Source organism: Aotus nancymaae, unplaced genomic scaffold (assembly GCF_030222135.1).
Source record: "Aotus nancymaae isolate 86718 unplaced genomic scaffold, 86718_ANA_hifiasm-v0.15.2.pri h1tg000036l, whole genome shotgun sequence".
Lineage (NCBI taxonomy): Eukaryota > Metazoa > Chordata > Mammalia > Primates > Aotidae > Aotus > Aotus nancymaae.
In genome coordinates, this window is record NW_026988450.1 from 31145107 (window position 1) to 31172043 (window position 26937).

The 26937-nt window shown below is 37.4% G+C and overlaps 2 pseudogenes; both read right to left on the bottom strand.

Moving 5' to 3' along the window:
- Positions 1 to 1849: 1849 nt before the first annotated feature.
- LOC135277965 (probable C-mannosyltransferase DPY19L4) lies at positions 1850 to 26167 on the bottom strand (annotated as a pseudogene).
- LOC105707129 (small ribosomal subunit protein eS1-like) lies at positions 18460 to 19252 on the bottom strand (annotated as a pseudogene).
- Positions 26168 to 26937: the final 770 nt, after the last annotated feature.

Consider the following 26937-nt stretch of genomic DNA (forward strand, 5'->3'; position numbering starts at 1 on the left):
TAAGAAATAAGTTGACAGAAAAAAGCAAAAGCAACTTACTAATATGTCAAACAAAACACAAGCGCCAAACCTAATTCAGCACAGGTGGTCATGATATAAATTAATAAAAATTCACGTAAATATTTCGCACTACATAAAAAGTAGGGGGTTCTATTTCCCCTTCAAAATACGTAAGATGACTTTTAAATTACATTGTTTTACATGCTCTAATCACAAGTACTACCATGTAACTACTCACTGTGTGCTTAGGTAACTATGGTAATATTTTCAGAAGTCTTGAAGCAAAATACTAGTGACTCACTACTCAGATGTACACAGTCAACCTGAAGTACACTACCTACAACTATCTTAATATAGTTAAAAAATTAGGTAAAAAAAAGAAAAAGAAAAAAGATCAGGTATAAGAGTGAAATGAGAACCACTGAAACTAATCAGATATATGATATCATCACCAAACAATTCTTAAGCTCCAAAAGAGCAAAGCATCTGAGAGTCTAAGAATGCATGTACTTTTACAACATACGTATAACAGAAAATAGACAATGGAACAATGCTCCCTTCTAATGTAATGTACTTTTACAACATAACAGAAAATAAAGACAATGGGGAAATGCTCCCTTCTAATGTAGTAATTTAGAGTACCGAAAATGCAAGTTTTGCAGCACTCGAATAAGTGAGAATTATAAAAATCTGTTCACTGAACATGAGTAAAAGGAAAAACTAAACAAGTGTCCCACCTTATTAAAATGACATATCTATAGGATACATCTATCCTGAATCTCATTATAAGGACAAATTAACTTTTTAAAAGTTTATCTTAATAAATGAGTAAAAATATGAAAATACTTAAAGGAACATAGCATTTAGACTGTGAAACTGTGTTGTAAATATTATTATAATTATTTTTTTCTTGATGTTGAAGATTGCATTACAGTTTCATAAATAACATTGCTTGTGTTTTGTATCTGTATGCAGAAGCATGTTTAATAGCAACTGCATGTATCTCCAGAAATTGTTGCTCATTTCAGAACACATATTTTTATTCTGATAAGGATTTAATGTTTTACTTAGTACTTCAGTAGAAAACATGTGAACAGATTGTATACCCCATATCAGTATTTTCTTAAAAAAAACCCTGAACAACATTCTTTTAAATGTCCATTTAAAAAAATATATTATAGGTAACAGTTATTGTTTTATCATGATTAAATTGATATCAAATTAATAGGCATAAGTGAGAAAACTAATCAGTATCATTTAAAAATGCAGTAACATCATGCATTACGTATTACTAAGAAAGTGCTCACTTATATAAGCAGCAGATCATGAGAACAGTATCATGAAAATTCTAGAAATATCTTTATGTATATCCTTGAAAATCACTTGCCTTTATATCATTTCTAGTTTAATTTAAATGCCACATATCTTCAGCTAACATTTAAATTAGTTTTATTGTAAAACTTCAGTTGTCATACATCATAAAACACCTTCAGAAACTTGCTTGAAGGTAGGAATAATTTCTTCCTCCTACTAAATAATTATATCACATTAAGTATTTATTAAATGTTATGTTTGAGAAATCTATTCTGACCTTGAACATATTCAAATTCAAGATCAATATTATAATATAATGAAGATTTTATGGGGAAAATGTTGCAATCACTAAAAGTGTTAAAGAGCGCATAACAGTAAGGAAGACAGATGCCCGTCTGGAATATTGCAGAGTGGTAGATACCACATTTAATCAAAGGACAGTAATGCTTGATCTTCTATTTCCCACAGAACTCTGGATCCAATTAACAGCAGAATGGAAAGAAGCAGCAATATTTCAAATGTCCATACTCTGATCTGCAAAAGACACTGACTAGGTAGAAGAAAACTGCATTTTACTTCAGGTAGTCTTTGAAATGAAGGCTCTGTTATTTTTCAAGACTGGAAGGATATCACAGTGTTGATTTCATATACAAAGTAGGATCTATTCCAGTATACTCTAGTAAAATAATTCACATATGGAGAATAGTTAATTTTGACCTCATGACAAAATCGCCCGTATTTTGAGTAGGTTAGCTTGTCACCTTCTTCACAAACCATCTATTAAAAGATATCAAACATATTAAAAAGCTTATTAAACATAGCAGAAATGCAATCAATGTACAAATGACTGTATTTATATGAAACAACACATTACTGATAAACATTGTCTATACAACATCTCACTGTTAGCAAATAGAAGCCTCTTCATAAGTGAGTCACCATGCCCACTATACTCCTGAACTTCCCATTGACATTGAGAAATCAGTATAAAATGTTTTTTAAAAGATTTCTTTTAAAAGATTTAATCCTAAAATTTAGAACACAATGTTTCCATAATCCATTATCATTGCTGTGAAGAACCTTATCATGAAACCTACCGAGGCTGAGAAATGGACATATTATATTCCCAAATATATTCAAACTCCTGTCTTGTGTAGAATTGACTCACAATTATTGAGTAAGCAAGGAAACTTCTGTGACTTATTGCAGACCTTTACACTTTTACCAAATGACGTTCACTAAGATAGCTTAGTTAGCTTGAAGGAGTTTTTATAAAAAAAAAAAAATTAGGTAATATTTTAATGCCTATGAAAGATGCCAGATTGCCAACTTTAAAAGGATAGATTAGCTTACGTCCGTGCCAGGCATGACGTGAAAAGAGAAGTAAGCTGATCCTCAAAACAGAGCAGAAAGGTGGGTAGCCAGAGCAGAACAGAAAGGCTCCAGACAGCAGATAGTAATATAGTAGCAATTACTGAAACTGTATCAAGGCTTCATACAATTCCATTTTGTCAACAATAAACCAAAGATCACAGCCACTAAGTACCAACAGTGAAATTCAAAATGCATGAAGCACAAAACAGAGTAAGTTTATATTACAAGATTAAGGGGTCATCAAGAAAAGAAAGGTGGAAATCACAAAAACTAATTTCTTACCTCCAAACTAATCTTGGATAAGATAAACAGCTATGATTATTTAGGAAAAGACAGAAAAAATCTTGGCTGCAACCTGAATAGTATATACATTACCACTTACAATGACTTACTAAACTTTTCCTATGATCCCTCACCCCCAGCTTTCTCAGGAGTCAAGAATTCATTCCAGCCAACACTAAGTCTCAGATATACAAACTGCCTTCACTGGAAGGCCATGGCAGGGGGAGAGGGAACACACACACACACACACACACACACACACACATGTCACTCTTCGGTCTACTTGTGGAAAAGACAGCTTGGTAAAATAGCTGAAATCAATGCAGAAATTAAGATACAGCTAAGTCCTAACAACTAACATGGCTTTTAAGACCCATGTTTTTCTGTGGATAATAGGGTCTGTGTTAATTTAGTATGCAGTTTTTCTAGATAGATATGAATCAAATTACAAAAAAATTCCAAAATATAACAAGATAACCAGTTGCTCTTTAGATTATTATAATAAAATAAAATCATCATCAAATCAAATTATGCCATCTTTTATGAGAGTTGAAACCTGCGTAAGTACAAGCAATGAATAAGGAATTCAGGTATTGATATTATTATTATTATATTATTTTTTTTTTTTTGCAAAAATGCCCAGCTTTTCTTTTGTATGTTGAAAAAATACTTCAAACTACTTTTAATAAGCTCTCCCCATTACATAAGTCAGCTATATTCTTAGTTAAGTTCCAAAAATAAAGTTTAAAGATTACAAGTTTAAATAAAGTCATTTTCCAAAAAAAAAAAAATTTCCAAATGGTTACTTACGTGGCCATTTGCAATGTCTAATAAATCGTTAACCCTACAGCCTCTCATGGTTCCCACCTCATTGCAGATAGCATCCTCTACAATTAGGTAATTAGCTTTGTAAGATGTCAGTATTTTATAAATATCCTCAGCAGATCGCTTTGAATAGATTTGGTAGTTCTGAAAGAATATAATTAAAATAAATTTTAAAGGACATTTAAAACTTCTGTAAATTGAAACTATACCTCAAGCATATACTATGTTCTCAGTACTGAGTATTATGAAAAATAAAGATATTTTATAAATATTCACATATATATTTATCAAAACTCATGTCTTGATTATTTGGTGCTTTTTACTATAATTCTGCTGAACTTCTTAGATAATAAGCTCTGGATCTTATTAGATAATAAGGCTTTTCAGTTTTTCTGAAATGTTAATATTGGATCAACTCTTGTTATCCTTCAAAAAATAATAAAATCTCAAATATTAGGCCCAAGTATCATATACAATTTGGCCTGAAAATACTAAGATTTGAAATCTAGAATGAGTAAGATTCCAATCTATTTGCAGAACACCCAGTAGCTGCCTCCTACCTGTCACCGTTGCTGCCTATCTAGTACCTTCAGTTCCCATGTCCACTGACATGCTAGGAATACCCACCCTCAACATTCTGTGGCACACAGAAGGCTGATACACCAAGAGGAAGTATCTCCCTCATTTCATCATTTCACTACACGAGCTAAGTTTCAATGGGAATGGTTCTATCCTATCCAGCCTATATCTATTGATAGTTACTTACAATTTTATTTATTTTTAAGTGTTAAGAAATTAAAATATACTGTTGGGGCATTAAAAAAAAACACTTCTATGCAATTGCAATAACATTATTGATAGCCTAGAGCACAGTTTCTCAACCTTGGCACCATTCACATTTTAGGTCACATAATTCTTTGCGTTGGGACAGGAGGGAGGCTGTTCTCTGCAATGTAGATCAGCAACCCTGGTCTCTACCCACAAGATGCCCATAGAACCCCTCCTGACCTGTTATGACATTGCAACAACCAAAAATGTCTCCAGACATTGCCAAATGTCCCCTGGCGGGATAATTGTCCCAGGTTAAATCACTGGCCCAGGGGATTATACAAAGATTAGCCACATATTATGAATTAGAGACTCCATCTAATTTAAATAATATGGTTGGCCAGGTGCAGTGGCTCACACCTGTAATCCTAGCCCTTTGGGAGGCCCAGGCAGGCAGATCACTTGAGGTCAGGAGTTCGAGACCAGCCTGGCCAACATGGCAAAACCCCATCTCTACTAAAAATACAAAAATTAGCCAGGTGTGGTGGCACGTACTGGTAGTCTCAGCTACTTGGGAGTCTGAGGAAGGAGAGTCGCTTAAACCTGAGAGATGGAGGTTGCAGTGAGCCAGAGATCATGCCACTGCACTCCAGCCTTTATGAAATTCTGGAAAATTGAAAAACAGAATATTGGGAACTCAGGTTCAGTCGATCACTGCTTTCCGACATGAAGTTACCATTTAAATCCATACCATATCAGAGTGAGACTCCATTGAAAGAAAAGAAAAAAGAAAAGAAAGAAAGAGGGGGGGAGACAGAGAGAAAAAGAAAAAAATATAAGAAAGAGAGAGAGAGAGAAAGAGGGAAGGAAGGGAGGGAGGGAGGCAGGAAAGGAAGGAGTCAGGCGTGGTGGCTCACACCTGTAATACTAGCACTTTGGGAGGCCGAGGTGGTTGGATTGCCTGAGCTTAGGAGTTCAAGACCAGCCTTGGTCATATGGTGAAACTCCATCTCTACTAAAATAAAAAAAAATTAGCCAGGCATGGCAGTGTGCACCTATAGTCCAGGCTACTTGGGAGGCTGAGGTGGGAGAATTGTTTGAACCTGGGAGGCTGAGGTTGCGGTAAGCCGAGATTGCACCACTGCACTCTAGCCTGGGTGACAGAGTGAGATTGTCTCCAAAAAATAATAATAATAATAAAAAATAATAAATGACACAGTCTCATTTATGAAATTCAGTTTAGATTTTAGTTTAACAATAAATGTATTCACACCTGCTATGTACTATATACCACAGAGAAAAACTGTGGTTACTATTCTCATAGACAAGTTACATAAAACTCTAAAGTGTTTAAAATTTAATTAGAACCTAACTAGAATTCTGACCTAATTACAACTAATTCTGAAATTCCATATTAGAAAAAGACCAATCAAAAGAAAACAAAGTCAGAGTTTGCTGTTTTATAACCACACAAAATAAAATTCAGGCATATGCTCTCTATACTCTGCCTAAGCAACTCTATCTTTTGGAAGCACAGCAAATACTGTATCAGAGATGGCTGCTGTCTCTCAAGGAAATCATTCTCAGGTAGATCTCCCCATCTTTGATCTCTCCCCTGCCTGCTTCAATCTGTTCTTTCTGCCATGACCATAATTAACTCTCCAAAGCAGTTCTAACCATTCCACTGCCAGGCTTACTAAAAGTCATTGTCTCTTAACTGCCTCAAGGATAAGTCTAAATTTTTCAGCATGACATTCCAGGTCTGTCAGAATTTGGCCTCATTGTATTTTCTAGTTTCAAGGCTACAAATTCCTTGGTTCATATTACTTTTTCAGTCTGGAATAATATATATTTCTTTTCCAAACAAGTTTCTAATCATCCTTCAAAGCCCAGATCAAGGGACTGCCTTTTAGGATAACTTCTTAGATTTTTATAGGTAGAATTGTTTGATTGTTCCTGCCTTTTCACTCTTCTTGTATCTTGTGTGTGTCCATGGGTATGTGTGTGCATGCAACTACAACTTAATAGTACCGAATAATAACATAATAGCTAACTTTAAAATTTTACTATGTTTCAGGCATTGTACATAATCTCATTTAATTCTCATAAGTAGAAGGTGAGAACTATGTTTCTCACCTGATTTCCAGATTTAGTAACTTGCTCAGGGTCACAAAGCTAACACACAGCAGAGCTAGCATTTGGGTTCAGGTACTCTAATTCCTGAGTCTGCTTTCTTAATTTCTATATTGCTGTATTTCTTCCTTAACTTAGAATATGCTTAAAAACTTACGGAATTCTCTAAAATGGAAAAACAGAATATTGGGAACTCAGGTTCGGTTGATCATTGCTTTCAGGTATGAAGTCACCATTTAAATCCATACAAACATTCAAAATAATATATTATCTAAACCGTAATTAGATATCATTCTAATGTTACACTGAGTCAACAGTCCATTTATTAAAAAATAAATTTGTAAATTACAATGAACTAAAAAAGATTTACAAGAAAAAAACAAACAAGCCCATTCAAAAATGGGCGAAGGATATGAACAGATGCTTTACAAAAGAAGACATACATGAGGCCAACAAACATATGAAAAAATGCTCATCATCACTGGTCATTAGAGAAATGCAAATCAAAACTACATTGAGATACCATCTCACGCCAGTTAGAATGGCGATCATTAAAAAATCTGGAGAAAACAGATGCTGGAGAGGATGTGGAGAAATAGGAACACTTTTACACTGTTGGTGGGAGTGTAAATTAGTTCAACCACTGTGGAAAACAGTGTGGCGATTCCTCAAGGACCTAGAAATAGAAATTCCATTTGACCCAGCAATCCCATTACTGGGCATATATCCAAAGGATTATAAATCGTTCTACTATAAGGACACATGCACACGAATGTTCATTGCAGCACAGTTTACAATAGCAAAGACCTGGAACCAGCCCAAATGCCCATCGATGATAGACTGGACAGGAAAAATGTGGCACATATACACCATGGAATATTATGCAGCCATTAAAAAGGAGGAGTTCACATCCTTCGTAGGGACATGGATGAACCTGGAAAACATCATTCTCAGCAAACTGACACAAGAACACAAAATCAAACACCATATGTTCTCACTCATAGGCGGGTGTTGAACAAGGAGAACACATGGACACAGGGAGGGGAGCACTATACACGGGGGTCTGTTGGGGGGGAGGGGGGATAGTGGGGGGGGTGGGGAGTTGGGGAGGGATAGCATGGGGAGAAATGCCAGATATAGGTGAAGGGGAGGGAGGCAGCAAATCATACTGCCACGTGTGCACCTGTGCAACAACCTTGCATGTTATTCACATGTACCCCAAAACCTAAAATGCAATAAAAAAAAAAAAAAGCCATATTAGAACTTCAGCTGAGAAAAACTGTACAGTACCAAGACATTAATTGGCAGTCTTCTTTCAAAAATTTAATTGAGAACAATATTTTTACAAGAATCTTAGCTGGCTGTGGTGGCGCACGCCTGTAATCCCAGTTACTCAGGGGACAGAGGCAGGAGAATTGCTTGAACCTAGGTAGTGGAGGTTATAGTGAGCCGAGATTGTGCCACTGTACTCCAGCCTGGGTGAATTAAAAGAATGTTAGCCGGCCGTGGTGGTGCACGCTTGTAATCCTAGCTACTCAGGAGGCTGAGGTAGGAGAATCACTTGAACCCAGGAAGCAGAGGTTGCAGTGAGCTGACACTGCACCACTGTACTCCACCTGGGTGAAGTATTACACATTGGTCCCTTGATACCTTGTGGAAAATTAAGTATTTTTCCTAGAAATATATCAATACTGTACATAAAACAAAGAGCTTAATATTTTAATCTTGGGTCTCCTCTTAGTTGGATGTATTAATTATACAGGTTTTTTAAAATGGAAGTTAATGAACTCTTCTAAAATTGTTTGGACTTTCCTAGCTACATAGAAGCATATGTATACTGCAGACTATGCTAAAATACAAAGTGCTGGAAAACAGATCCAAATGTAGAATTCAAAATGTCTTACATTTTCATTTCTCTTGAGAAGATCATCATCATTGTAAAGAGGCAAACTTGTCACCATCCATCCAGTGCACAATTTAATCGCACCCATTAACTGTGGACTCCCTGCAAACACAGCTGCAACCGGAGCTTGCCTTCTGCAAAGAATCATAAAGATTTACACACTGAAAAGGTAAGTATACTATTTAGATCATTGATCTTTATCAACTCTGAAATACCAGACAACTTACAATGTTTATACATTTAAGTTTCAATGCCAGTTTTCATTTCATTTATGGATTCATTAAAAAAAATTGGGCACTTATGTACCAGGCACTTGTGCTGAAAATACAGAAACTTTTCTAAAAAGAGGGAGCAGGGGGAAGACAATAAGCAGTAAACATATATATTGGGTGATAATAATATGATTAAAAACACTGAAGAGTAAGGGGATAGAAACAAGAATATATTATTTTAGATAAGGTGGCTCGTTCAGTGGTGATACTGTGAATTCTCAACTTCATCTTTTGCAAATATTAACTACCTACAACCCATCTCCTTCCAAATCCATCTCTCCTCCTGCTCCTTCTCTGTCTTTAGCCATGTGTCTGTCTCCAGACACATGTAGGACTTCTCTACTCTGAATCATTATTCAAAGTCCCAGACAGATGCTATTTGCAAGGTAGGAAACCTACAAGCAGGTCCCAAAGGGCTGATCTAATACATTCACTTATTTATTCACTGTCTGCATTTAACATTATGCGCCCACCTCTATGTGCTAGAGATAGTGCCAGGCTATTGAAATAAAGAAACGGCATATGGCCACTCTCCTCAATAGTAAGGAAACAGATATAAAACACAGTAATTGTATGACGGTAACGTACATGTTCAGTATGTAATTGTTTGGGCCTTTGTTGTCTTTGAAAATATGTGGCAAATCATACAGAGATGTAACTTCCTCTTTTGTTAATGACAACACAAGGCAGTGTTCCACAACAGCAAAAAGAATTCACAAAAAGTATTAATGGGCAATAGTTAACGGTGATCTTTTTTTTTTTTTTTTTTTTTTTGAGATGGAGTTTCGCTCTTGTTACCCAGGCTAGAGTGCAAAGGCATGATCTCGGCTCACCACAACCTCCGCCTCCGGGGTTCAAGCAATTCTCCTGCCTCAGCCTCCTGAGTAGCTGGGACTACAGGCGTGCACCACCATGCCCAGCTAATTTTTGTATTTTTTAGTAGAGACGGGGTTTCACCATGTTGACCAGGATGGTCTCGATCTCTTGACCTCGTGATCCACCCGCCTCGGCCTCCCAAAGTGCTGGGATTATAGGCGTGAGCCGCCACGCCCGGCCAAGGGTGATCTAAAGAAAACTATTTTTATAAAATAGAAGGTATGTTATAGTAACAAGACATTATACTAAACCTATTCTTATTTCTATAAACCTATTTTAAATTTCTAGAAACACTTTTTGTCTTTTCTCCCATATTTTTCTGGTCTTTTTTGAGAGTATTTCAACATTTTTTCATGTTTTCTTATCTTCTTTTATGTCTTTAATAAATTTCAATGTAGTTATTTCATAGTATCCATCCATGGAACAGACTGGTTACAAAAACAGCCACAATGATTCCTTTCCCTATGGTCATGTTCTTGGAAGGAACTGGTCTTAATCATGTGACTTGCTTTGGCCAATAGGACAACAGTAAGCACCAGATAAGCAGTGACTTAAAACATGCTTGATACTGAGATTTGCCCTCTCTTGCTGCTCTTGGGAAGTCTACGAATACCACCTTGTGAATAAGCCCAAGCTAACCTGCTAGATGATAAGACACAGAGGCCCAAGTCAATTTGATCCCCCAGCTGACACTTAGCCAACCTTAGACTTGTGACAGAGGCCATGCCAGACTATCCAGTCCCAGTGGAACTGGCTCGGACCCAAATATTCCTCCCCAGCACCCCAACTCTGCTAATTCTCAAGATGGTGTGGAATAACAAATGCTTATTGTTTGTAAGCCACTAAGTTTTGTGGCACTCTGTTATATAGCAAATCCTAAATGACACAAATTTTATTATGAGAAATAGCTAGAGGTCTATTTCTGCTATTTATCACAAGATGTATTGAACTGCTTATGTGTTTTAAAATTTCAGAGCTTACCTGCATGAAACTTTACTTATGGAATCCTGTATAACATGGGTTGAGGTTGTGTCAGCCATTCCAGACCAACCCCAAACTACTTTTAAGGCTAATTTCTTAATTTGAGATTTCTTAGACAAATATAATTTCAAATTATATTAGACAAGTATAATTTCAAACTATAAACTCACATAAATTCAGATCCATTGCTATAAATTGAGAAGGGAGTTTTTTTTGACCAAGAGATGAATGTAAGAGAGACATGCTTTCTTATCTTCTTTCTCTTACCACTGGGTATTTTACTATTCCACCCTTTCACTAATGTGGTATTTTTCTATTCTATCCTTTCACTGCCAGTGTAGCTTTTTGAGGGTCCCTCAGTTACATATGTGTGTGTTGGGGGAGTTCTCAATTCCAATTCCCTGCTTCCATAAGCCTAAGATCACATCTCCTGTCCTGTGTGGGCATTAAAATCTAAAACCCCTGGTTATCAAGACTAGTAATCCATTGCTAATTCACCTCTAACACAGGGCAAAATAAGCATCCTCTTGACTACCTAAATAAAACGATACCTGTTCTTTTTTATCCCGTATTTCTAAGTGTTTGACAATGGGAATTTCAAATCTCATATTGACCAATTCTGTATTTTCAAGCCCGTGGAGATGAGCAGAAAATTAGAATCACAAAGTCCAACCAAAACCTAAATATCCCCAAAACTCTTGAGTTTTATGAGAAAAATTTGGTATTATTATTAAAGTATTCTATTCATTTATTATTTCCCCTGAATTCAGTAGATAGCATGCAGTGATTAACAGCTTAACAATAGTCTTGGGAACTTCAATCCTTACTTTATCCAGGTCATAAGTTCCACTGTGTCTGGGTCATAGAATTCCTGTAGTTCCATTAATTCTGTCATTAATCTTGGAAAAAACTAAAATGCAAAAAAAAAAAAAAATCCCCAAAAGGTGTATGTCAGTAATTAGAAAGTTTAAAACTGTTCCACAGTATTTCAAAAGACTAACAGACTAACTTAAGGCAAATGATATTACAACACTGTTCACATGGAAAAAATGTCATGATGGATCTCTTTGCTTTCCTTCAATAGCCTGCTTATTTTTCTCAATCCAAATCATCTATTTTATGGTTAATTCACGGTTTTGACTCAATAAATAATTTTATCCTTATCAAACAATGATAAATTGGTCATCAGTTATATCTTTCAGGCACACACATACTAAATACATACATACATACATACATTTTCAGGTCCAATAATTTGCAGAATTTATATCATTTTACAGATGATAAAGTTTTAGTTACTAAAACTTTAGTTATTAAAACTTTACCAATACCAAAATATTAATTCCTATTTACTCAGCAATTTCCTTTGCCAATTATAGACTGAATTAACACTAGCATTAGACTACAGAAAATTGCATCAGGTGGCATTCTAGAAATGTTTTAGCTCTTCTACAATGTTCCTAATGACAAAAAAATTAAGCATGACTAAGAATATTACATTTTATTTTGTTAGGATAGTACCTCAACATGTTTTCTACCCACACATATAGATTTATCACTACCTTTGTAGATAATATACATTTTATTAATATAAAAGTCTAACTTTCTTTTACCTCTTTCCATAAGCTGAGACCTATTATAGTGGGCACAACCATGCTCAGAATAAGAGCCTAAAATATTAAAGCAAAAAGTATTACAGATAAATACATGTCAGAATACACACTGACTCTATGACCAATCATATATCTCTATAGTTATACAAATTTCAAAGAAACTGAAGTGAACATAGAACCTAGTTCACAGAATGAGATGGGTGAAAAATAAAGAGTTCTAAAGATACTAAGTTGTAAGTAAAGTGAGACATAAGCATTACTATAAAAATTTAAGGCAGAACATTAAAAAGGTAATGCTCATAATATTTCAACTAGCAAGTCAATATTTGAAAAATTTGCCAGAAATTTATGTTATACAGATCTTACAAAGGATAGCACATTACCATATGAAAAGCTAACAACAAAAAAGACAATGAATTAACACAAGAAAAATAGCTAATATATATCAGTACACTAGTCTTTTAAAATAAGAATTCATAAATTCTCCTAGAAATAAGATTGGCAAAACATATGTCTATTATTAAAGATAATGTATCATCTTCCTGCTAAAATAAAACCTGTTCTTCCTATTGTCCCATGTCTTTTAGTGACCCTATGATCCACAGTCATACCAACCAGAAACCTAGGAAACATCCAAGGTATCTCCCTCTTCCTCATTTGCCCATACTTAATCAATCAGTGAGACTTACTGATATTCTAACTACTTTTTTCATTCCAATCTGGCATAGTATTAATTGAATGGGCTTTGCAGTCAGATAAACCTGGGTGTGGCTGTGTGTGGTCGTTCAAACCCATAATCCCAGAATTTAAAGGGCCAAGGTGGGAGGATTGCTTGAGTCCAGTTTGAGACCAGATTGGGCAATATAGTGAGACCCTGTCTCTAAAAAATAGTTAAAACACAATTAAATTAGGCATGGTGGCGTGTGCCTGAAGTCCCAACTACTTGGGAGGATGTGGCAGGAGGATTGCTTAAGGGCAGTTGTTTAAGTTTGCAGTGAACCATGACTATGCCACTGCACTCCAGCCTGGGAGAAACAGTGAGACTCTGTCTCAAAAAAAAAAGAGAAAAGAAAATCCTGGGCATGAATCCTGGTTTCCATACTTATAAGCTCGATAATCTCAAGCAAGTTATTTAACCAATTAAAGCCTTGCTTTCGGCCGGGCGCTGTGGCTCAAGCCTGTAATCCCAGCACTTTGGGAGGCCGAGGCGGGTGGATCACGAGGTCAAGAGATCGAGACCATCCTGGTCAACATGGTGAAACCCCGTCTCTACTAATACAAAAAAATTAGCTGGGCACAGTGGCGCGTGCCTGTAATCCCAGCTACTCAGGAGGCTGAGGCAGGAGAATTGCCTGAACCCAGGAAGCCGAGATTGCGGTGAGCCGAGATCGCGCCATTGCGCTCCAGCCTGGGTATCAAGAGCGAAACTCCGTCTCAAAAAAAAAAAAAAAAAAAAAAAAAAGCCTTGCTTTCTTTTATAAAACAGAGAAAATCTAGGATTGAATAGCACGTGAAATGCTTCAAACAGTACCTGACATAGTGAGCATTCAATAAATTGAAGCTTCAATTACTTATCCACTCTGGCCTCCTCTGTGACTGAAGTCTTTCTCGTAGGACTATCCTTCACAGAATTGTAAGAGTAAAGTATGAAAGTCTGACTCTCTCACTTTCCATGAGGCATACACGTCCCAATGCCTTCCCCTTGCCGACAGCATGAGAGGCAGCTCTGCAGCATGACAATCAGGGCCTCCATGGCCTCACCTTCCTTCACTTCTCCAGTCTCATTTCTTGACCACCGCTACCTACCTCACACTTTATGCACCAAGAAAAACGAAATATATTGTGCTTTTTTCCCCCAGTCCCTTTGATTACATCATATTCTTTGCCTACCTCTGTGGCTATTCCTGCTACCACGAATATCCTTTCTTTCACCTTTATTTGCCTAATAACGAAATATCTTTTCAATCTCAGATTGGAAAGCATTATCTGAATCCCCCCAACAACAAGAACAAAAAGAATTAAGTAGCCCTTCTCTATGTTCTAATAGCACCCTATGAAAACTTCTTTTTGTTTTTTAGGAGACAGGACAGGAACAGAAGGAAGAGCAGGCAAGCTGGAGAAAGTGGAAGGGGAGGGAGCAGCAGAGAGAGGGCCAAATTCTTATTATCTGTTTTTATACCCAGAGATTATAATCCACTTGATGAAATTAACTATGCTATTATCTTTGTATTCCAAACACCTAGCAGGCAGAATGTTCCATTCACATAGAAAATATACCATAGCTCTAAATCAAACCAAGATATTTTAAAAATTAATTCTTGATGATCTCCCACATTACTGATTCACTTATATTTTTACCTTTTTTTGTTAAGTTGTATGCATTGAAATGCATTACTTTGATCATCATAATTTTTTATTTTTTTTGAGACAGAGTCTTGCTCTGTTGCCCAGGCTGGATTGTAGTGGTATGATTTCAGCTCACTGCAACCTCCGACTCTTGGGTTCAAGTGATTCTTTTTTTTTTTTTTGAGACAGAGTTTCGCTCGTTACCCAGGCTGGAGTGCAATGGCACGATCTCGGCTCACCGCAACCTCCGCCTCCTGGGTTCAGGCAATTCTCCTGCCTCAGCCTCCTGAGTAGCTGGGACTACAGGCACGCGCCACCATGTCCAGCTAATTTTTTGTATTAGTAGAGACGGGGTTTCACCATGTTGACCAGGATGGTCTCGATCTCTTGACCTCGTGATCCACCCACCTCAGCCTCCCAAAGTGCTGGGATTACAGGCTTGATTCAAGTGATTCTTGATTCTCAGCCTCTTGCGTAGCTGGGACTACAGGCATGCACCACTACACCCAGCTATTTTTTTAATATATATATTTTAAGTAGAGACAGGGTTTTACCATGTTGGCCAGGCTGGTCTCAAACTCCTGGCCTCCAGTGATCCACCCACTTCTGCCTCCCAAAGTACTGGGATTACAGGCATGAGCCACTGTGCCCCGCCCAGAAATTACTTTTAAAAATGTTTCGCACGGGATCAGTTTTTCCTCTTGTAAGTCATAATGTAATTTAGTCATGTTATTTTAATAGTTTTCATTTATTAGCATTTGATTTTATATAATTAGAAGAGAAACAAATACTTAACACAAAATAATAACTCACCAACAATATTGGGTGTACAGTTCTTAATTGAAGCCACTTGAAAAGTGTCATCCAAAGTTCAGGAGAACATACACCAAATGCTGCTAACATGCACACATAAGGAATCCAGATGTACTTCAAGCTAGAAAACACAAAAGGAGTCATATATGAGACATCCTGTGAATATCATTATTATCTAATTTTTCTTCTCTGAGCTCTTTCCTACCACCCACAAAAATACCAAAATGTTAAGGAACAGTAAAAAAGCTTAGCCTCTGATTTTCAGCAACAGATTGTTATCCAGTTTTTTAAAAATCAAGGAGACTTGGGAACAAATGAGGATAAAATAAAAGCATTAATACTGATGAGGATGCAGCAAAATTGTATTTTTGGAGAGAGTATAAGCTGTTAGAGCATTTCAGAAGGCAATTTGGTGGACTGGGATTGCCTGTAATCCTAACACTTTGGGAGGCTGAGGCAGGTAGATCGCTTGAAGCCAGGCGTTTAGGACCAGCTGGGCAATACAGTGAAACCAAAACTACAAAAATTAGCCAGGCATAGTGACACATGTCTGTGGTCCCAGCTACTTGGGAGGCTGAGGCAGGAGGATCACCTAAGCCTGGGAGGCAGAAGTTGCAGTGAGCCGAGATCACACCACTGTACTCCAGGGCCTGGGCGACAGAGCAAGACTCTCTCTTAAAAAAACCCAAAAAACTCTAAGATAGGCAATGCCATTTCTAGTAATGTAGCCTACAAATATATTAGCATAAGAGTATAAAGGTATATATACAAGCTTTTCTTTTTCTTGAAGCAGAGTCTTGCTGTCGCCCAGGCTAGAATACAGCAGCGTGATCTTGGCTCACTGTAATCTCAACTCCCAGGTTCAAGCGATTCTCCTGCCTCAGCCTCCCAAATAGCTAGGATTACAGGCATGTGCCATCATACCAGCTAATATCTGTATTTTTAGTAGAGATGGGGTTTCACCACGTTGGCCAGGCTGGTCGCAAACTCCTGACATTAAGTGATCCACCCACCGCAGCCTCCCGAAGTGCTGGGATTACAGGTATGGGCCACCATGCCTGGCCACACACAAGGGTTTTAACTACAGCATTTTGTTTTAATAGCAAGAAAATTAAAAAAAAAAAATTGTGTTCTTCAATAGGTATTGATTACACGATTATTGAAAAACAAAAAAGCAAAATGCAAAACTTCATCTGCAGTGTTATCCTAATTTTTGCTTTTTATTTTTTTAAATGTAGATATATGGCACGAGGAAAAATAACACCTGAGGCTGGGTGCAGTGGCTCACGCCTGTAATCTCAGCACTTTGGGAGGCTAAGACGGGCAGATCACTTGAGGTCAGGAGTTTGAGACTAGCCTGGCCAATAAGGTGAAACCTTGTCTCCACTAAAAATACAAAAATTTGGCTGGTGTGGTGGCTCTCGCCTGTAAACCCAGCACTTTGGGAGGCCGAGGTGGGCAGATCACCTGAGGTCAGGAGTTTGAGACCAGACTGGCCAACATGGCAAAACCCCATCTCTACTAAAAATACAAAAAAATTAGCCAGTTGTGGTGGTGCATGCCAGTAATCCCAGTCACTCAGGAGAGGCTGAGGCAGGGGAATCGCTTGAACTCAGGAGGTAGAGGTTGCAGTGAGCTGAGAACACGACACTGCACTTCAGCCTGGGCAAGAGTGAGACTCCATCGCAAACAAACAATAAAACAAAAAACAAAATATGGAAAGATACTGCTAACAGTAGTGATCTCTGAGGAGTAGAAAGGTAGAATGGAGCAATTTTTATTTTTTACTTCTATTTTTCTATTATTGGGGATTGTTATACTCTGCATATAGTACTTTTAAGATTTTTTAAAAATAAAAATTTAAAAATTGAGCTTTTAAATCAAAAAGATTAGAAATCCAGGTGTACAGAAAAAATTAACTTGTATTAGAAGAAAATACATTACTTTATGTTGTAGGTTATAAAGAAAACAAACGGAGCCCATCTCTGTAGGAGATGCTAACTGCTAAAAATGGAAAAGGAAGAGTTTAGAAAAATTAATAGGTATCAGTGCTTAGTACAGATTATCAAGTAAAAATAACATTTCAAGGGACAACTTTTGTAATGAATACTAAGGAGAACAACCAGACTCTTTCATGATATATTCCCTGGTGTCAAACTTAGAAGAGACTGGAAGAATCTGGGGCCAGAGTATAAATGTAAACCACTGTGGTTTTATAAAACAGCAAACGGGGCCGGGCACGGTGGCTCACGCCTGTAATCCTAGCACTTTGGGAGGCCGAGGCGGGTGGATCATGAGGTCAAGAGATCAAGACCATCCTGATCAACATGGTGAAACCTCGTCTCTACTGAAAATACAAAAAATTAGCTGGGCATGGTGGCGCATGCCTATAATCCCAGCTACTCAGGAGGCTGAGGCAGGAGAATTGCCTGAACCCAGGAAGCAGAGGTTGTGGTGAGCCGAGAACATGCCATTGCACTCCAGCCTGGGTAACAAGAGCGAAACTCTGTCTCAAAACAAAAAACAAAAAAAGCAGCAAAGGACCCAAGTTTGCCTGGGTGGGAGCCTTGGGCCATGTGGTATCAGTTCAACCTCTGAAGGGCTGAAGACTAAGGTCGGCCACACAGGTGGTCAATCATGTATAGATGACTGAGCCCCAATACAAACCCTAAACACAAAGCATGGTTGAGCTTCCCTGATTGACAGTACTCCGCGTGTACTGTCACACGTCGTTCCTGAGAGAAAATCGGGAATCTGCACGATTCCACTGGGAGAGAACAAATGGTAGTTCTGCGCTTTGGTATCTCCTGGACCTTGTCCTATGGGTCTCTTTCCTCTGCTAATTTTAATATGTATCCTTTCACTGTAACAAACTGTAACTTGACTATAATAACTTTTCTTTTTTTTTTTTTTTCCCACAAATAAGACTTTTTATTTGCCACTATTCTAAGTCTGAACTTTAAACACATTCTTGGACTGGTGGTTCATATCCATCAGCTCGTTCAACTCTAGCACCTGTCTCGTCCCCAGTGGCTTCTCCAGAACTACTGCCTTCACCATGAAGCTCCATGAGTTTTCCCAATTCAAACTTGGGCTTCTTCAGCATTTTTACTTTTCTAACGAAGACATCATGGAGAGGATAAATAGATTGGCAAACTTTTCTGTGTCTTTTCCAATGCTGTCTGGAATCAATTTATTGACCACTTCTTTCAAGTCATTGTGGGCACCTCTCAGGTCATGATTTCCACCGTCTTCTTCCAGATTTGGCGGACCTGTTGGTGCTGAGCATAAGAGGTCTTCCCTATCTGATTGTTGCGTTTTTTAGTGAAACCAACACAGAACAGATGAAGTAAGTAACCACTGATAGTCTTGACATCAACATGAGCTTCAATCATTGTCTGCCATTTTTTGACCATGGAACACAGTTTGTCACGGGTAAGATCCATGCCATGGAAGTTAGTCAGGCAGTTTTTGCCCTGAACATCTTGCGTAATCAGCTTGAATTTCCTAAATGCAACTTCATCATTCTGCAAATCAGAAAGACTAACTTGAAACACTCAACCCTTGAGGTCATCAGATGCAATTTTGGTTCCTTGGGTCCTGGTGACTAGCGTCCTTCCAATATTTCTTATATTGAACATAGCGAGTGCTTTCACATCATACCAATCTTTCTTAGAAAATGGATCAACTACTTTCTTCTTTGCTCCCTTTTTGCTGGCTTTTGTAAGGGACTTGTTCTTGCCAACCGCCATGGTGCTGCTCAGAGAGCCAAAAGGAGACTATAATAACTTTTCTAAGTTCTGTGAGTCCTTGTTAGTTATTGAGACTGAAGGTGGTTTGGGGGACTCCTAAATTTGCAGCTGGTGACAGAAGTAAGGATGGTCTCAGGAATTTCTGAAAACTGCATTTACCCACCTAGACTGTGTGCTTCTAGGAAGGGGGATCCTATCATATATATTTTTATATCTCCCACTATTACTAAAAGAGTATGAAAAAACTAGGCTGGGTGTGGTGGCTCCTGCCTGTAATCCCAGCACTTTGGGAGGTTGAGGCAGGTGGATCACCGTCAGGAGTTTGAGACCAGCCTGGCCAATATGGTAAAACCCCATCTCTATTAAAAAATACAAAAATTAGCCGGGCATGGTAGCATGTGCCTGTAGTCCCAGCTACTTGAGAGGTTGAGGCAGGAGAATCGTTGGAATGTGGGAGGCAGAGGTTGCAGTGACACAAGATCACACTAATGTACTCCAGCCTGGTGACAGAGTGAGCCTGCATCTCAAAAAGAAAAAAACCAAAAAATTGTATGAAAAAAACTAAAACCTTCTACTGAGCGGATGCATTTTAATAAAGTTTATTAACAAGAGGGCATGATTTTCTATAGAAGGAGGAACAAAGGAAGTTTAAAAACTCAAGACTTAAAGATAAATAGTGCAAGATATGTTTCAAGGATTAAAACTCCCTAAACAATTATTACACAACTTATCATTAGCCATTGAAAGACAATAAAAGAAATGAGGTAAGTAAAGGATAAAAGGGAAAACTCCAACGTCCTCAACAAAGCCTACCGTGTGCTCACTGTGCTTCAGCCATACTGAGCTCCTCTTCCTTCCACCAACAATGCGCCATGATCCTTCCTGCCCAGGCCTGGGCATAAGCTATTCCCTCTACCTGCAATCCTCTTGCCTCTTTTATCACCTCGTCCACTCCTACTTACCCTTCAGGCCTCAGGTACTTTTTCCTTAGAAAACCTTTCTGACCTCTTTAAGTCAAATTCTGTTTTCTATGTTCTCACAGAACCATGTACCTCTCCTTCACTTAGCAAAGTTGTAATTTTAATTTTGTATGATTAACATCTGTCACCTCCATTAGGCCATAAGTTAAATAAGGTTAGAGACTGTGTGTTCTACTATTGCTTACCAAGGTACCTTCAGCACCTAGCATAATACCTAGAACTTGGAATAAATTCAATAGTTTTTTTTTTAAGACAGGGTTTCACCATGTTGGTCAGGCTGGTCCTGAACTCCCGACCTCAGGTGATCTGCCTGCCTTGGCCTCCAAATTGCTTAGATTACAGGCATAAGCCACCTCGCCCAGCTAATAGCTTTTTTAACAAATGAATGAAGAAGTAAATGTCAGTTCATTGTACTATAAACACCTTCTAAACTCCAGATAAATTAAGAAAGTTTATAAGTATATAGGTTTTGAGTTTTTATAAAGTTTTATAAATAGATTCTTGGATTTATCTACTTATTACCATTAAAAAGGACAATCTTTGTTTTCTTTTGGCTTTTTTTTTTTTTTTTTTGAGACAGGATCTTGCTCTGTTGCTCAGGCTAGAGTATAGAGGCACAATTTCAGCTCATTGCAACCCTGACCTCCCAGGTTCAAGAGATGCTGCCACCTCAGCCTCCCCAGTAGCTGGGACCACAGGCGCATGCCACCACACCCAGCTAATTTTTGTATTTTTAGAAGAGATGAAATCTCACCATGTTGGTCACGCTGGTCTCAAACTCCTGACCTCAGGCGATCCGCCTGCCTTAGCCTCCCAAAGTGCTGGGATTACAGGCGTAAGCTACCTCGCTTGGCCGACAATCTTTGTAAAAACAAAGGGATCAAATAAAGTACACTTACCCTTCTATAACCATTGCAAGAGAACCCAATAAAATAGTGTGAATTACATGATAAATTATTTCTGGTCTTTCTCCAATTCATCCATCTTCAAGAGTAACAGTTTCCTTCAGGGACTTACCACTACAAAAAGAAAATCTATTTTTTAATACTTTGAAAATATATTTTTGAAAAACCAAAGATACATTGTTTATCATCTTTGAAGGACATACCTAAAATTTTATATTTCATCATAACAAAAAATATAGGTGATCCTTAAAATTTGAAAGTATGTTCTGGTAGTTAAATACCTATCATATATCTCTTAAGTTGTTGCAAATGGCTTCTAGAACCTGAAGACAACAAACTCTATAAAGACTAAACATGAATTTTCAGAATAATAAAAAAGGGCTAGGCGCAGTGACTCATGCCTGTAATCCCAGCACTTTGGGAGGACAAGGTGGGTATTTCACTTGAGGTCAGGAGTTAAAGACCAGCCTGACCAACATGATGAAACCCCATCTGTACTAAAAATACAAAAATTAGCTGGGTGTGGTGGTGCATGCCTATAGTCCCAGCTACTCAGGAGGCTGAGGCAGGAGAATCGCTTGAACCAGGGAAGCAGAGATTGCAGTGAGCCGAGATCGTGCCACTGCACTGTAGCCTAGCGACAGAGTAAGACTCTAACTCAAAAAAAAAAAAAAATAGATTTGTAGTTTCTTCTTCCAAGATCAATTATGACTCAACTAGCAATTGCTAATATAGTTAAATCATAATTTGAGTAACTAAATTCTCAAAATAAAAAAATTATACACAACCTCTTTTCAAACATGATAAAAACATCAAAGGCTAGTCAAACTTTGTAGATTTTTCTTTCTTTTCTTTCTTTTTTTTTTTTTTAAGAGATGGGGGTCTCACTATGTTGCCCAGGCTGGTCTTGAACTCCTGGCCTCAAGCAATCCTCCTGCGTCAGCCTCTCAAATTTTTGGAATTATAGGCATGAGCCACTGCACCTGGCCTCAAACTTAATAATTTGAAATTACTTATACTGCTAACTTCATTTAAGTTAAATAGAAGAAATTATTCTTATATTAAGTAAAAATCTGTATAAATTAGTGAATCAGTCTGTAAAAGTTTAACTGACTATTTAAATATCAGTTATATATTAAGTCTCTAACTATATTAAATCTGGACATTACCTATTTAGATGTATAAAAACTAAGTTTAAATTTTTCTGGTTAACATATCTTTTTTTTTGAGATGGAGTCTTGCTCTGTTGCCCAGGCTGGAGTGCAGTGGTGCCACGATCACAGCCCACTGCAACTTCTGCATCCCGGGTTCAAGCAATTCTCCTGCCTCAGTCTCCTGAGTAGCTGGGATTATAGGCGCATGCCACCATGCCCAGTTAATTTTTTTATTTTTAGTAGAGACAGGGTTTTGCCATGTTGGCCAGGCTGGTCTCGAACTCCTGACTTGTGATCTGCCCACCTTGGCCTCCCAAAGTGCTGGGATTACAGGCATGAGCCACTGCACCTGGTCAACACATCTTATAATGATACTTTCTATGTCAAAAAAAAAGAATGGAATTAGAAGCTCTAAAACAAATATAAAAAATTGGAAAAATATTAAAAATAAGTATTTTATACGTTTCCATAATGTATGTTAGGAATATGATTCTCATAGTTACTTACTTAATCCTCCTAAAAATAACTTGCAACATAGAAAGTAAACAAATAATCAACACTAGAATATAGAAAGGTAATAAAGAAGACTGTGTCAATCGTAGAAAAAAATCTTGAGATGGTGCCTGCAGGAATTCTTGACAGAGGAGCCAATTCATTGTAAAATTCCTATAGAAGACAAAAAGCACAATATTAAACTCACAGACGTTTTAAAGTACTGAACACAGAAGTATTTTTTTAATATCAGTAAAAACTAAGAAAAAACACATTTCCTACACTCATTTACTTATAACAGCAAGGTACTATCCTTTATAAAAGAAGCTAATAGCTGGGCGAGGTGGCTCATGCCTGTAATCGCAGCACTTTGGGAGGCCGAGGGGATCAGATCACGAGGTCAAGAGATCAAGACCATCCTGGCCAACATGGTGAAACCCTGTCTCCACTAAAAATATAAAAATTAGCTGGACATGGTGGCACGTGCCTGTAGTCCCAGCTACTCGAGAGGCTGAGGCAGGAGAATTGCTTGAACCCAGGAGGCAGATGTTGCAGTAAGCCAAGATTGCACCGCTGTACTCCAGCCTAGTAACAGAGTGAGACTCTGTCTCAAAAAAAAAAGAAAAGATAATAGTATTGTATTAGTAAACGAAGCATGTGCTCTCACCAAAACTGCTCTAATAAAACTGCTGCTTTTTATTACCAAGTAATGTAACCATCTCTAAAGCCCAATATAGTTTTTAGGGAATTTTCATTTCTATCTTTATCTAGAAGACAACAAACAATTCAGCCGGCTAACCTCTACAAATGCATTGTCGAATATGGTAACTATTAGAGACATGCAGTTATTAAACAGTTAAAATGCGGCCAATTCAAATTGAAACATACTTTACAATCTACTCCAGATTTCAAAGAAAAAGCAAAATAAGAATTTGAAAAACAAAATATCTCCTTAATAGTTTTTACACTGCTTACAAGTTAAAATATTTTTATATATTAGAGAAAATATATTAAAATTAATTTCACTGGTTTCTTTGTATTTTTTTAAATATGGCTACTAGAAAATTACAATTACATAAGTGGTTCACATTATATTATTATTGGATAGACCTACTCTGTATTGGCAAATGTAACTCAACTAGGATCCATTTAAAAAAGAGATATCTACTTATTAAGATAAATTATAAAATTTGAAATGTAAACCTTTTGAGCAGTAATGAATCAGGATAAATATTTTTCCCACCCTAAGTATGATCAACAAGACTCCTGGTTGTATATATGTTTATCTACATCCTCATTTCTCATCCATCTCCAAGCTCCAATCCTGACTCCCTAGCAGTGGGGAAGGATGTTAGACATGGAGTGATGTTCAGAAATGCTCACTGATGGACTGAGAATGTCTACTTCAAATCACTGCGTTTACAACAAAATGTTAAAGTTTAACAATGTGGCAAACACATTCTAAGTGTTTTTTGTTTTTTTTTAAAGACAGAGTCTCGCTGTCGCCCAGGCTTGGGTGCAGTGGCACAATCTTGGCTAACTACAGCCTCCACCTCCCACTCCCAGGCTCAGGTGGTCCTTCCACCTCAGCACCTGAATGGCTGGGACCACAGGTGTGGATCACCACACCCAGCTAAATTTTTTTGTTTGTTTGTTTTTGTAGAGATGGGGTTTTGCCACAACCCAGGCTGGCTTCAAACTCCTGGACTCAAATGGTCATGATCCACCCACCTCAGCCTCCCAAAGTTCTGGGATTACAGATATGAGTCACCATGCCTGGCCATTGAGTATTTTTTATCTTTATCGTCTAAGTGGTATAGATTTAGGTAAACTTACTTAATCCAAAACTTACTTAGTCATATTTAGCCCAAATTTTACTTCAAGGAATTTCAGCATGTGCCCATTTTCTTTGTGTGGGACAAACATCTAGAAGAGAAAAACACCAGTTAACGAAGAAACATTAGCTATGCTTACTGCACATGCTTCTCCCAAAACTAGAGACAGAAAACATAGCAAGACTACAAAACAAAAATATGAATAAATAATATATGGTATGACTATGAAGCAAGGAGATTGACTGACATAAATCAATCACATAACCTTATACTGAAGCATAAACTACAACTATAAAGGGATAGTAAAAACATTTCTTTTCTTGTTTTTTCTTTTCTTTTTTTTTTTGAGATGGAGTTTCACTCTTGTTGCCCAGGGTGGAGTGCAATGGCAATATATCCGCTCACTGGAACCTCCACCTCCCAGGTTCAAGCGATTCTCCTGCCTCAGCCTCCCAAGTAGCTGAGATTACAGGCATGCACCACTATGCCCAGCTAATTTTTTTGTATTTTTAGTAGAGATGGGTTTCACCATGTTGGTCAGGCTGGTCTTGAACGCCTGACCTCAGGTGATCAAGAACGTTTCAACCTTATCCCACTAGGCTCAAGTAACTCACCCACTCTTCTAAACATTTTTCATTTGTCTCACTTTATTCCATATATTGCTTAAGGTTAACCAGGTAATGATGAAATTTTTAACTTAATGAAAAATATGCATTCCCTTTTTCTCTTTGACTATATACAGAAAAGAATCAGAATCCTACTTTCTCACCCAATATGCTAGTTACAATTGTTAACTCAAAATTATACTGTTCAAACTCTATTACTGTGCTATCTCATTATTCTCATTAAAAGTTAGTCCAATATATTTTATTATTCATTTTGTTTTACTATAGGAATCTCAGAGAGTTACTTACCTTCATTATAATATTCAATATTATTGTCAGAGTACACACCAAGTAAAAATTAATCACTTTTATTATTTTAGCTACAAAACTTCCTTTCTTCACATTCAGCTGTGGAGAAAAAATCATATGAACAAAAAAGTGAGGTGTTAAAAAATTAACAATTTAAAAAGTAATCATAAGAATGGCTGAGCACAGTGGCTCAAGCCTGTAATCTCAGCACTTTAGGAGGCTGAGACAGGCGGATCACCTGAGGTCAGGAGTTCGAGACTAGCCTGGCCAACACGGTGAAACCCCGTCTCCACTAAATACAAAAACTAGGTAGGCGTGGTGACACATGCTTGTAATCCCAGCTACTTGGGAGGCTGAGGCAGGAGACTCACTTGAACCCAGGAGGCAAAGGTTGCAGTGAGCTGAGATCTTGCCACTGCACTCCAGCCTGGGCAACAGAGCGAGACTCCATCTCAAAAAAAAAAAAAAAATCAAAATAAGAACGATAAAAAGACAATTCTAATTACCTGAAGGCACTTAGCAAGCATTAAGGCTGCTACTAAACTTAATAAAGGAGATACCAACAACGCCGGATTTTCAAACTGCAGTAAATATCCCAGAAAGAGAGAAAATATGTAGATTTTATAAACTTCATAAACCTGTTGTGATAAAAATAAATGTTATATTTTATCATACATGTTTTCATTTAGCTTTAACTATAATTATACAGTAAATGCTCTACTATAATTTAGGAAAGTATTGTGCAAATGTTCAATTGATATTTTTAATGTTGGCTGGGCATGATGACTCATGTCTGTAATCCCAGCACTTTGGGAGGCCAAGGTGGGTGGATCACTTGAAGTCAGGAGTTCCCGACCAGCCTGGCCAACATGGTGAAACCCCGTCTCCACTAAAAAAAAAAAAAATTAGCCGGGCATGGTGGTGGGTGCCTTTAATCCCAGCTATTCAGGAAGCTGAGGCATGAGAATCACTTGAACTCACTTGGTAGGTGGAGGTTGCAGTGAGATAGGATTGCACCACTGCACTCCAGCCTGGGTGACAGAGCAAGATTCTGTCTCAGAAAAAAAAAAAAAAAAAATATATATATATATATATATTTATACATACATACATATATACATACACACACATATGTATACATATACACAGATATAAATATGCATATATTTTAATGTTATAGTGTATAATGAATTTATCACTTTTCTTAAAACTTTCTGGAAACAAAATAAAGAGCTTTAAAAGCATCAGTGTCTAAATCACACTTGAAGAAACTTCTTAATTCTTGCTCCAAGACCAGGAGCATGTATACATATATACATGCATGCATGTATATATGTATATCAGCACCACATAATATTCAGTGAATGGTAACTATTATTATGAATAGAATTACATAAATTATTTG